Here is a 12,567-nt window from a genome sequence, read left to right on the forward strand (position 1 = left end):
TCCCCCTTTCTTAGCCAGCACAGATGAATTGCGCTTCTGTTTACAGCTGTGCGGGCGCTGCTGTGTCTCTACTCAGAGTCCCTACTTTATGGACATCCTTTCACTGTCTCTTCTTGGTGATGATGTTTACTGCTTTGCGAAATGCTTTCGAATCTGGGCGTACAAAAGAAGCTATAGAAATGTAAATCATTCCCTCCTTCTCCAGCACCCCTCCTGTGACGGCAGGAGGCACGTGCTCACTGTGCACAAACTGCTGTGCTTTGCTTTTAGGCAATTTGTTTTTATAAGGGAAGTGCCCGTGCTAAAAAGGGTTTTGATTTTTTTTTTATTTCAGTCAACTGAAAAGCTTTTTTACTGTACCTGCCAAACTCTAAATCCAAGAATGTTTCCTTCATAAATTATTTTAAAACAGCTTCTTGAACCAAAGTATTTTATGTTACCAGAAGTTTTGAAGTTTCAGGTTCTAAAGCTTCTCACCTCTACCATTGGAGCTGATAGGTTACACTAATTGCCACAGACAATTGATTTTATAGATAGATAGATAGATATGGATAAGATATAGATATAAATGTAGATATATAGATAGATTGATTAAGATTCTTTATTTTGACAAACACTTCCGATGTTCTGGGCTTCTCAGGGGATCCAAAAGAAAGGCAAAACTCATCCCTACTCTTGTAGAGACTGCTGTTTACTTACGGCCTCTAAAATCAACAGAAATATTAGGTTGAACCATATAGGTTAAAACTATCAGCAATTTCATGCAGCTCAACCAAATAGCTATAACATAAGGATGTCAAACATGATAACTGCCATATGAAAACTGAAATATAAGTATTATGAAATTTTAAAGGTGGAGAAAACACATCTGAGTGAAAGTCACCAAGAAAGACTTCATGGATGAATTGAAACTCGAGTAGGATTCTGGACATGGAGAATGAGCATAGGGTGTGCTTGGGAACAATCATAGGTTCCTATTCTTTTAGAACCTAGAGGAGATGCTGAAGATGGGGTAAGAAGGGAGTTGGGAGCTGTATTTTACAGAGCTTTGACCGATGTGACATTGAGGTTTCATGTATGGAGATCTAGAGCAAAATAGGGTGCCCTGGAGAGAAATAGGAGTCTGGAGATCCAGTTTGATCATGGGCAGGATGAGGAGTTTCATCCATGGCAAGAGTTAATGCCAGTGGGAGATGCTGGCAAACAGCTGAACTTAGGTGTTGCTTTAGGTGTTGCTTTAGGTGTTGCTTAGGGCTTGCTTTATATTTGAGGACTACTTACATGGAGGTAAATATTGCGGTTACTGGAGCAGATTCAGTTGCCAAGGTACAGAGGACAGCGGCGCAGGAAATGTGTTAGGTAGCAGGGGAGGAGCCAGTAAAAGAGGCATCATCCATCCACTGACACTTCTGAAGATACTTTGGAAAAGAAAATTACTGGTAAAGAATATATGTGCTGGGCTTCCCTGGTGGCGCAGTGGTTGGGAGTCCGCCTACCGATTCAGGGGACGCGGGTTCGTGCCCCGGTCCGAGAAGATCCCACATGCCGCGGAGTGGTTGGGCCCGTGAGCCATGGCCGCTGAGCCTGCGCGACCGGAGCCGGGAGAGGCCACAACAGTGAGAGGCCCGCGTACCGCAAAAAAAAAAGTATGTGCTGTGAAAAGATGGAGGATGTTGAAGAAAAGAGCCTTTGGACTTGGTGACTGTGGTGGTGAATTAGGGACCTTCAGGACTCCAGGCCAAGACTGTAGTTGGAAAAAGCCAGATTTCAGGGGTTCAGTATGAATCATGGGACTATGTAATGAGCACTGCCCAGCTGGTCATTGAGGGGAAGGAGAGACAGAAGGAGTTCCTGGAGGAGCAGCAGATCCTGCACTGTGTTGTTCATTTCCTAGCCCTTGACTGTGTGCATGGCTGACTTTTATACAGTTGTAATCAGCGTGAGAATACAATTTTATATTCTGAATTCTTTCACTTAATATTATATCATAGGCATTTTCCATGTTGTTGTATAATCTTCATTTCTAAGTATCTAGATAATTCTCTGTAATAAGAGTGTTTATATTATATTTAGGAAGTATCTAGTTTTTAATATTACAAATTAAGGCAAAACAATTTTTTAAAAGGTATCTTATATACTTAGAGAATATGGCCTCTCTATGTTTCAGTTTGCTCATTTGTAAAATGGGAATAATAATAATAGCCGTCTCATTGGGATTTTGTGAGGACTAAGTTAATTTATGTAAAACTCTTAGAACAGAGTACAACATATAGTAAACACTACCTAAATGTGAGCATTTATTAGCATCATCACTATCATGATTGTCATCATTATTATTAGGCAGTTACTTCAGGGTCTAAGTGATCACCTTAAATAACATGACAACTTTCCATTATGAATTATGATGAGTATATCTGCAATAATTTAAACAGTTAAAGCAATGATAATAGGATGCATATTTTACTGGGGCAGTAAAGGGGTGTGTGTGTGTGTGTGTAATACTTATACATTTTAACTAAAAAGAACTTTGTGGAGTTTATAAATAAATGTTTGAACCTTATATATACAGGTTTTACTTAAGAATAGTAAAATTTGAATTTAGTAAGCTTAAAAAAACTTTACTGTTCCTCTAGTATTTAGTAAAAATAGACACCTATGTCTGTACTGTTCAGCAAAGTTTCATCATGGTATTATTGCTTTTAAGATAATATTTTTATAAAGTAGATATCTGCCGCACACTATATTTGTTCGAAGTGAATTGGAAAGAGCTATACATTTTTCCTACTTCATAAGCAATGTTTCTGTGCATATTATCATTTTCCTTATACTTACAAGTATGCAATATAAAATATTAGTCTTTGACATTATTCACAGTGAATTGATATTTTTTCTTTGTAAAGAGTTATTGTCAGCTCTTGCAACAGAGTATTCAGGGCCTATTCAAATGATGGGTCACTCTTTCTCCTATCCTTCATTTCTGACACACTGCATATCAAGAATGTCTGAAATCACCTCTACATAGTTTTCAATTTATTATTCAAATTTATACAAGGAAAATAAGGTTCTAATGTAGTTGTGTATACTAAAACTGATGAACTTTGAAATTAGACTAACTTAAAATTACAGGGACTTGAGAATTTATGTAAGATTTTGTTTGAGCAGAATTCACTGTATTCACATGAGTTGTATTATTATTATTATTAATATCAGTATAGGTTATTAGCCTGTGTATTAGTCAGAGTTCTCTGGAGAAACAGAACCAATAGATATGTAGAAAGATAACGAAAAATTGGTCACATATTATGGAGGCTGACAAGTCCCAAGATCTGCAGTCAACAAGCTTAGTTTCAGTCTGAGTCTGAAGGCTTGTAAACTGGAAGAAGTGACGGTGTCCTTTCAATCTGAAGGCTGGTAAGCTTGAGACCCAGGAAGAGCTGATGCTTTATAGCTCAAGTCCAAGGCTGCAAAAAAACCCAGTGTCCCAGCTAGATGGCTGTTGGGCAGGAGGAATTCTCTCTTACTCACAGGAGGGTCAACCTTTTGTTCAGGCCTTAAACTGACTGGATGGGGCCCACTTATCTGGGGGAGAAGAGGTATCTGATTTACTCAATCTACTGATTCCAATAATAATCTCATCTGGGCAAACCCTCACAGACACACCTAGACTAATATCTGACCAATTTTCTGGGCACTCCATGGCCCAGTCAAGTTGACACATAAAATTCACCATCACAATCAGGATATGAGAAACCTCATTATATTTAATTAGTGTTAGAGGAAAGTTATTCTATTTTATTATCTTTGTAATAATGAATTAGACTTACAAGGTAGAAAATAAAATATGTCTGTTTTACATAGAAATGTTTGCTTTATAAAAGGATTCATTCAGGTGGATGGTCAAAAATTCCTTTCATTAAATATTCAATTTTATGATCTTTAAAATGTATATACACATTTGGAGACCATCTGTTCATGAAATAGGTCATTTTGCAATAAGTGTTAAAGGACATCAGTTTATTACCCGTTAATCTTTGTGATATAACAATATCTGAGCTTGGAAGACCAGAGACATTAAGACTTTAATAGCTTAGGTTGTAAATACTAAAGAAAAATGAATGACCCTAAAAGCCAAATTATTTAATTGGCTATGTTTTTAGTGATATACACCATATACATTTCAAAACTTGAGAGTAGTGAAAACCAGCTTTCACTGATAAAGTAAACTATGTCCAATGACTAACAAATTCAAGTTTTGGAAATCTGTAGGAATGTTTACCTATTTCAAAAAAATATTATATATTGTTTTGCTCATATCTCTAATTAACCTGCTAAGTTTTGAAACTTTAAAAACTTCACAAGGGTGTTATGAATACCCTGAATGTTCCTTGAACTTCCTCTAAGATAAGTAAGTATTGCTTAACTAAATTTTTGAAAGTTGATATTTTCTTAATGTTTTTTAAATTTTTTCCAACATTATCATTTCCCTTTTAATATACTTAGGCTATATTTTTCTGATTATAGAATTAATATATGTTAGTTTTTAAAATTCAGATGATAGGGAAAAGCATATCAGCAGACCCCTAACTCTACTCATGTGTACATTTTTTAGATTTTTAAAATTTTTTTGGAGTACAGTTGATTTACAATGTTGTTAGTTTCAAGTGTACAGCAAAGTGAATCAGTTATACACACACATATATCCACACTTTTTAAGATTCTTTTCCCATATAGGCCATTACAGGGTATTGAGTAGAGTTCCACCATCAGGCCACTTCTACCACAGTGCCAGTGGAGACTGTGTGTGGGGCTAGAAATCACTACCACACAGCAATAATGAGGAGTCCCTACTTCATGTCAGGTGTCAACAGATACCAAGTGGAGAACTTGGACTTCTGTTTCCACTGGCAGTAATAAGTGGTACCCCCCTTTTGCAGCTAGAGTAGTGTCATAAAAAGCTAAAATAGAAAGTTTAAATAAAAGCCACAGTCTCATAATGTAATGAGAAAATGGCCAGATATCAAAAGAAAACCACCAAGGACCAGGAAGCTCTCAAACTGAATGAAAAAAAACAATCAATAGTTGCTGATACTAAGATGACAGAGATGTTAGAATTATCTGACAAATATTTTAAGCAGGCATGATAAAATGCTTCAATGAACAGTTATAAACATGCTTGAAATATGAAAAAAAGTCTGAGAAAGAAATAGAAGATATAAAGAAGAATCAAATGGAAACCGTAGAACTGAAGAATATAGTAACAAATAGAAAGCTCACTGGGTGGGCTCAACAGCAGAATGGAGGAGGCAGAGGAAAATGTTAGTGAACTGGAAGATAGAACAATACAAATTGCACAATCTGAACAGAGAGAAAATAGACTAAAAACAGAAAGAAAAAAAGAGCCTCAGAAACATATGGGTCTATAAAACTACACTTAAAATTGTGTCATCACGGTCCTGGAAGGAGAGGATAAAAGAAGGTAGGGAAAAGTGCTTAAAGAAATAATGGCTGAAAACTTGCCAAATTTTTTAAGAGACATAAACTTACAGATTAATGAAGCTGAGAGAATCCAAAATTGGATATATTCAAAGAAATCCACACATCATAATTAAACTTCTGAAAACTAAATACAAGGCAAAAGTCTTGAAAGCAGCTAGAGAAAATGTACAATTTACCCATAATGGAAAAAACAATTTGAATGACAGTGGATTTCTCATAAGCAACTATGAAGGTCAAAAGGAAGTGGCACAATATTCTTCAAGTGCTGAAAAAAAAAACAAAACAAACAAAAAAAAACTTTTAATCCAGAAACCTATACCCAGCAAAAATATCTTTAAGGAATAAAGGAGAAGTTAGTATATTTTTGGATGAAGAAATACTAATAGAAATTGTCACCAGGAAAACTACCCTAAAAGAATGAATCAAAGAAGGAAGTTCTTTAATACAAAAGAAAATGATAGAAGAATGAACTGTGGAACATCAGGAAGGAAGAACACAGTAAACAAAAGTATGGTTAAATACAATTGACTTTCCTTCTCCTCTATAGTTTTCTAAATTATGTTTGAGGATTATAGAAAAAATTATAACAATGTCTTATGTGGATCTAAATGTATTTAGAGGAACTATTTGAGACAAATATAAACAGGGAGATAAAGAGACATAAAGGGAGTAGGTTTCTATACTCTACCTGAACATATAAAATGACAACCCCAGCAAAGTGTGACAAGTTATGAATGTATAAGCACTAGAGCAACCAGTAAGATAGGTAAAAGATTAAAATATAAAATAGTGACAACACTAAATGCTGGTGAGGATGTGGAGAAACTGAGTCATTGATATATTGCTAGTGGGAATATAAAACTGTACAGCCACTCTGGAGGAGAGTGTGATGGTTTCTTAAAAAGCTAAACTTGAATTTACCATATGACACAAAAACCAATACACGAATGTTTGTAGCAGCTTCATTCATATTAGCAAAAAAATGAAAACAATACTAATGTCTTTCAACAGGTGAATGATTGCACAAACTGTGGTCCATCCATACCATACTCAGTGATAAAAAAAACTCAATAACTATTGATACACACAACATTTTGGATGGATCTCAAAAGAATTATCATTTTTTTATATTTAATTAATTACTTAATTTGGTTGCACAGGGTTTTAGTTGCAGCAGGCAGGCTCCTCAGTTGTGGCTCACCAGCTCCTTAGCTGCGGTAGGCAGGTTCCTTAGTTGCATCATGCAAACTCTTAGTTGCGGCATGCATGTGGTATCTAGTTCCCTGACCAGGGATCAAACCCGGGCCCCCTGCATTGGTACTGCGGGGTCTTAACCACTGCACTACCAGAGAAGTCCCTCAAGAGAATTATGCTGAGTGAAAAAAAGCCAATACCAAAAGGTCACATTCCAAATGATTCCATTACTAGAACATTTTTCACATGACAAAATTGTAGAAATGGAGGAGAGATGAATGGTTACTAGAGGCTAAGGAGGGTATGGAAGAAGAAAAGTGTGTGTGGCAGTAAAAAGGACAAGAGGAGGGACCCTTGTGGTGATGAATATTCTGTATCTTGACTATACCAATGCTGATAGTATGATCATGATGATTTATTATATTTTCGTAAGATGTTGTCATGGGAGAAACTGGGAAAGAGTTCCTGGGATATCTCTGTGTTATTTCTGACAACAACATGTGCATCGACAAGCATCTCAAGATAAAGTTTAATTTTAAAAAACACAGAAAAACATAAGTTCTACCCTCTTTTACAGAGGAATAGAAACTCTCTCTTCCTATAGAAAATAAACAAGCTTGTTATTTGCATCTATTTTAACGGAACAGTATTTATTAATATGATTTTCACCATAAGAAATTTAGAAAATAATTTAGCTGATTCACAGAGACAAAGATTAGTTCATAGTGAGTCAACAAGTCAACAAAACTTATAGAAGTATTAAGGCATTTTTTTTTGAATTCTTAAACAGCCTCCTTAGCACCTTATGGGTCTGAATAGACATGATTAGTATTTATTTTCAAAGCCTTTACCAAATATTTCAAATAAAGAAAAATAAACAGTTCATAACAATTGTGTACTCTAATTGTACATTTTCCAAATTGATTTGAGAGTGATATACTATAGTTTTAGGCAAAAATGAGCACCTCATTTAACCGTTGTGGTTATTACAATGGTTAGAGAAAACATTCACGTAAATATTGCTCCCCTTTGATTGGTACCATACATTTATATAATAGAAGGAATTTAGGGATGAAATGGTTTCAGTTATAAAATAAATTTAAATTCTTTTTACTTTCTCTCTTGAATATAAGACAAAAAGAGGCTAGGTTAGAACATAGAATGCAGTTCCATCATGATTGTTTGTTTGTATATAAAAGAGGAATTCTGCAGATGACGGTATAAATGGCTAATATGTTTTACTTAAAATTCTGTTTTTCCCTGATTGTAAGACAAAAGGAAGCCAGGTTAGACAGCATTATACTAAGAGCAATCGTACCATGATTTCATTGTATCTAAGAGTACAGTTGTGTAAATAAGACTCTCAGACACTTCAGGAAGAATACAAGAATTTTCCCCAAAGGGTTGACTTGCTAATGGGACTGACTGCTAGCCCCATTCATGTAGGTAAAATGTAGATATACACGTGAGTTCCTCCAAAGAACTGGTATGTTATTGTGGCAGCTGGTAAGCACTGCAAAGTGTCAGGGTCTAGAATCAATAGATGGTAATCTATACAGAGCAAGTGCTCATTTCAGAAAGACCCTTATTTTGTCTGTTTGTGTCTGGCTGTTTATATGTGTCAGAAAGAATCTCTGAATTACTTACCTCTTTGCATAATTCAGAACGCTCAGAAATATTATTTTTCTGTTGAAAGGTAGTCTTGACTTTTGTGTGCCCCTGCGGACTCATGAAACATCTTTGAGGATTGCCATGAATAAACGCAGACTTGAAGAAAAAAAAAAAGATTCTTTTAGCTTATAAGAGGCTGAGGATATACAGTGTGTGGATTTATTTAACAGGGTCATGTCTCACAGACAATTCCATTGCCCTTATTGTGCTCAAATTGCAAGGTAGAAAATCTGTGGGGGAGTGAAACTCTGGAACAAACCAATCCCCCAGATCTTAACCTAGGATACATTTTATTGGAGTATAAAAGGCAAAGCCTGTCTCATGGTTAGAGAAAACGTTCACCTGGAAACCTGATAAATGAAAGAGGAGCGATTCCACACTGTGAAATTTTGTTACTTGTCACTGAAGTCCTCATTTCAAATATTCTGTTCTGTTTTCTCTATTTTTGGACTCAAACTCCATCATCCAGTTGACCTGGCTTTGTTTAAGACTTTATTTAATATAGTCATTATCCTTTACAGAAAAATCCAAGACACAAGACTGTTTCTATACCATTCACCCTAAAGCTTCTACACCAAAAGATTGCTCATCCCAATTCTACCTTTTTCTTCTTCGGTCTTACCAAGCCATTGTAACAAGCCTGAAATTATTGTCATAGTACAATGAAAAATTTTATATGAAAGCACTCTTTAAAGCTTAGATACCAAACTCTGGAAAAGAAGAAGTAAAACTGTCACTGTTTGCAGATGACATAATACTATACATAGATAATCCTAAAGATGCCCCCAGAAAACTACTAGAGCTAATCAAGAATTTGGTAAAGTTGCAGGATACAAAATTAATGCACAGAAATTGCTTGCATTTCTATACACTAACAACAAAAGATCAGAAAAAGAAATTAAGGAACCAATCCCATTTACCATTGCAACAAAAAGAATAAAAAATATAGGAATAAACCTACCTAAGGAGCATAAAAGACCTGTACTCAGAAAACTATAAGACACTGATGCAAGAAATCAAAGATGACACAAACAGATTGAGAGATATACCATGTTCTTGGATTGGAAGCACCAACATTGTGAAAAAGACTATACTACCCAAAGCAATCTACAGCTTCAATGCAATCCCTACCAATCTACCAATGGCATTTTTCACAGAACGAGAATAAAAAACTTAAAATTTTTATGGAGACACAAAAGACCCCAAATAGCCAAAGCAATCTTGAGGTAAAAAAACGGAGCTGGAGGAATCAAACTCCCTGACTTCAGACTATACTACAAAGCTACAGAAATCAAGACAATATGGTACTGGCACAAAAGCAGAAATACAGATCAATGGAGCAGGATAGAAAGCCCAGAGATAAACCCATGCACCTATGGTCAGATACCTATGACAGAGGAGGCAAGGATATACAATGGAGAAAAGACAGTCTCCTCAATAAGTAGTACTGGGAAAACTGGACAGCTACATGTAAAAGAATGAAATTTGAACATTCCCTAACACCATACACAAAAATAAACACAAAATGGATTAAAAACCTAAATGTAAGGCTAGACACTATAAAAATCTCAGAGGAAAACATAGGCAGAATATTCTTTGACATAAATCACAGCAAGATCTTTGTTGACCCACCTCCTAGAGTAATGGAAATAAAATCAAAAATAAACCAATGGGACCTAGAAACTTAAAAGCAAACTATAAACAAGATGAAAAGACAACCCTCAGAATGGGGGAAAATATTTGCAAACAAATAAACGGACAAAGGATTGATCTCCAAAATATATAAATAGCCATGCAGCTCAATATTAAAAAAAAAAAAAAAAACAGACAACCCAATTAAAAAATGGGCAGAAGACCTAAGTAGACATTTCTCCAAAGAAGACATACAGATGGCCAAGAGGCACATGAATAGCTGCTCAACATCACTAATTATTACAGAAATGCAAATCAAAACTACAATGAGGTATCACCTCACACCGGTTAGAATGGACATCATCAGAAAATCTACAAACAATAAATGCTGGAGAGGGTGTGGAGAAAAGGGAACCCTCTTGCACTGTTGGTGGAAATGTAAATTGATGCAGCCAGTATGGAGAACATATGGAGGATCCTTAAGAAACTAAAAATGAAATTACAATATGACCGAGCAATCCCACTCCTGGGTATATACCCAGAGAAAACCATAATTCAAAAAGACACATGCACCCGCATGTTCACTGCAGCACTATTTACAATAGCCAGGTCATGGAAGCAAGCGAAATGCCCATCGACTGATGAATGTATAAAGAAGATGTGGTATATTTATACATTGGAATATTACTCAGCCTTAAAAAGGAATGAAATTGGGTCATTTGTAGAGATGTGGATGGATCTAGAGACAGAGTGAAGTAAGTCAGAAAGATAAAAACAAGTATCATATATAAACGCACATATGTGGAACCTAGAAAAATGGTACAGATGAACCAGTTTGCAGGGAAGAAATAGAGACACAGATGTAGAGAAGAAACATATGGACGCCAAGAGGGGAAAGCAGGGGGGTGGGGTGGGATGAATTGGGAGATTGGGATTGACATATATATAGTAATATGTATAAAATAAACAACTAATAACAACCTCCTGTATAAAAATAATAAATGAAATAAAATTTTAAAAAATAATAAAATTGAGTACCCTAAGGGGGAAAAAATAAGCTTTTGAAAATTTATTTCATTTTATTTTATTTTATATATCCATTCATTAATTTTAAACATCTTTATTGGAGTATAATTGCTTTACAATGGTGTGTTAGTCTCTATGTTAAAACAAAGTGAATCCGCTACACATATACATATATCCCCATACCTCCTCTCTCTTGTGTCTCCCTCCCACCCTCCCTATCCCACCACTCTAGGTGGTCACAAAGCACCAAGCTGATCTCCCTGTGCTAAGTGGTGGTTTCCACTAGCTATCTATTTTGGTAGTATATATAAGTCCATGCACCTCTCTCTCTTCGTCCCAGCTTACCCTTCCCCCTCACCGTGTCCTCGAGTCCATTCTCCACATCTGCGTCTTTATTCCTGTCCTACCCTTAGGTTCTTCATAACCATTTTTTTCCTTGAGATTCCATATATATCTGTTAGCATATGGTATTTGTTTTTCTCTTTCTGACTTACTTCACTCTATATGACAGACTCTGGGTCCATCCATCTCACTACAAATAACTCAATTTCATTTCTTTTTATGGCTGAGTAATATTCCATTGTATATATGTGCCACAGCTTCTTTATCCATTCATCGGTTGATGGACACTTAGGTTGCTTCCATGTCCTGGTATTGTAAATAGAGTTGCAGTGAATACTGTGGTACATGACTCTTTTTGAATTATGATTTTCTCAGGGTATATGCCCAGTAGTGGGATTGCTGGGTCGTATGGTAGTTCTAGTTTTAGTTTTTTAAGGAACCTCCATACTGTTCTCCATAGTGGTTGTATCAATTTACATTCCCACCAAGAGTGCAAGAGGGTTCCCTTTTCTCCACACCCTCTCCAGCATTTATTGTTTGTAGATTTTTTGATGATGGCCATGCTGCCTGGTATGAAGTGATACCTCATTGTAGTTTTCGTTTGTATTTCTCTAATGATTAGTGATATTGAGCATTCTTTCATGTGTTTGTTGGCAATCTGTATATCTTTGGAGAAATGTCTATTTAGGTCTTCTACCCATTTTTGGATTGGGTTGTTTGTTTTTTTGTTATTGAGCTGCATGAGCTGCTTATAAATTTTGGAGATTAGTCCTTTATCAGGTGCTTCATTTGCAAATATTTTCTCCCATTTTGAGGATTGTCTTTTGGTCTTGTTTATGGTTTCCTTTGCTGTGCAAAAGCTTTTAAGTTTCTTTAGGTCCCATTTATTTGTTTTTGTTTTTATTTCCATTTCTCTAGGAGGTGTATCAAAAAGGATCTTGCTGTGCTTTATGTCATAGAGTGTTCTGGCTATATTTTCCTCTAAGACTTTTATAGTGTCTGGCCTTACATTTAGGTCTTTAATGCATTTTGAGTTTATTTTTGTGTATGGTGTGAGGGAGTGTTCTAATTTCATTCTTTTACATGTAGCTGTCCAGTTTTCCCAGCACCGCTTACTGAAGATGCTGTGTTTTCTCCATTGTATGTTCTTGCCTTCTTTATCAAAAATAAGGTGACCATATGTGCGTGGGTTTATCTATGGGCTCT

General features: G+C 35.8%; 1 protein-coding gene across 16 annotated transcripts in view; it reads left to right on the forward strand.

The window, feature by feature from the left end:
• Window positions 1-12,567, forward strand: part of LOC137204361 (E3 ubiquitin-protein ligase parkin) — a 1,432,750-nt gene that overhangs the window by 251,154 nt on the left and 1,169,029 nt on the right. The gene's annotated exons all lie outside the window — the stretch shown is intronic.

The sequence above is a fragment of the Pseudorca crassidens genome, chromosome 13, assembly GCF_039906515.1.
Source record: "Pseudorca crassidens isolate mPseCra1 chromosome 13, mPseCra1.hap1, whole genome shotgun sequence".
In the NCBI taxonomy this organism is placed as follows: Eukaryota; Metazoa; Chordata; class Mammalia; order Artiodactyla; family Delphinidae; genus Pseudorca; species Pseudorca crassidens.